Source organism: Cupressus sempervirens, chromosome 7, assembly GCF_028749045.1.
Source record: "Cupressus sempervirens isolate cs-2001-9-10 chromosome 7, ASM2874904v1, whole genome shotgun sequence".
NCBI classification, from domain to species: domain Eukaryota; kingdom Viridiplantae; phylum Streptophyta; class Pinopsida; order Cupressales; family Cupressaceae; genus Cupressus; species Cupressus sempervirens.
In genome coordinates, this window is record NC_143124.1 from 551,246,859 (window position 1) to 551,248,392 (window position 1,534).

The window sequence follows — 1,534 nt, forward strand, 5'->3', positions numbered from 1 at the left end:
TTGAATGATTAATTAATTAGGATTTATTGACATTGTTCAAAATTTAGGGTCAAAGTGTTCCTGGGCCTAGTAGCGATCCTCCAGGCCCATTTTTTGTCCCTTCGACGAGTCCTGAGGTATGTATCAATTTAATAATTTTAATTAATACATATATTTATTATGTAATCATATTAAGGATTGACCAAAAAAAAATGCATGTGCATCAGTTCTCCACAGGACCCTCAACCTTTACCACAGACGCAGAGCAGAGACATCATACGAGCTTCACATAGGTACAGTTGTTTCATGTTAATTTAATTCATTTGATTATATTTATTCCATGTTTCATGTTAGATATAACATGTATTGTATGACATGCAGCTCATGATGTCAGACACACCTCCTCATCTACGACAGTCTGTTGATAGGGGAGTGGCTGCAACTGTGGCTAGCTCACAGCCACTGACGGAGGTATGAAAGAATTTTCTTCATTTTAGTTGTTGTTTATAATAGTTAATCTAAAAATTTCTAATGTTATTTATAAGTGATTATATTTATTGAATTGTTGTAGGGTCTTGTCACGCCTGATCGTCCACGAGCATTTGAGGTGGACTTACAGAGTGACTATTTGTTGGCGGTAAGAAAATAATTGATTTTGTGAGTACATATATTTGATTTCAACGTATAATAAATATTGATTCATATCTACTATCTTTGTATCAGTTGGACCTGGAGAAGAGCCTCAACAAGAGGTCAAGTGAGCGTGTCAAGAGGGCCCCGTCATCTCCACTGTCTCCCTCCACACGACGGCAGAGGACGTCGAGAGACTTGTTTCCTTCCCCTCGTGGGAAGGAAAAGATGTAGTTGAGATATTTGATACATATATATAGAGACTTGTTTCCTTCCCCATGTATATATATAGGCATCTGAGAGACATATTCGATACACATTTGATGTACATATGACATTCTATATTTGATGTATGACATATTTGATGTATGACATTATTGGTTAATATATGATATGTTTGTTCATATACGACATTATTGGTTATCATAATATATTATGTGTTTGTGTTAATGTATATGACATTATTGGTTATCATTTTATGTTATATGTTTGTTCATGTATGACGTTAAATTAGATATGTTCGTGTATGGCATTAAATTAGATATGTGCATGTATGAAATTAAATTCAATTGCTAGAGAGTTGCCATTATGTCTACCAACTAGTAGATGTTCTTTTTTGCTTTATTAGTATTTCTCAAAAATTGCAAAGAAGCTGTTTATGGTGAATAGTTGTAAACAATTGTGATCATCAACTTCATATACTCATGGCTTTGGCTACGAACACTTGTAACTTTGGCTATAAGCATCCACGGCTTTGGCTATGTGCACTAGTGGCTTTGGCTATGAGCATTTATGGCTTTGGTTGTAGGCACAATATAGCCTTGGCTGTAGGTTGTCTTTCTTGCTGCATGTCGAAGTTACCTTCAAGAATATCATTAGTCTAAGATCATTACAATTAAAATACTATGACATAGTACCTTGGAAA

General features: G+C 34.9%; 1 long non-coding RNA gene across 1 annotated transcript; it reads left to right on the top strand.

Moving 5' to 3' along the window:
• The first annotated feature begins 548 nt into the window (after window positions 1-548).
• Window positions 549-1,020, top strand: LOC149547969 (uncharacterized). Its single transcript, XR_016354437.1, has 2 exons — window positions 549-616; window positions 703-1,020. It is a non-coding gene; the product is annotated as an uncharacterized LOC149547969 (long non-coding RNA).
• Window positions 1,021-1,534: the final 514 nt, after the last annotated feature.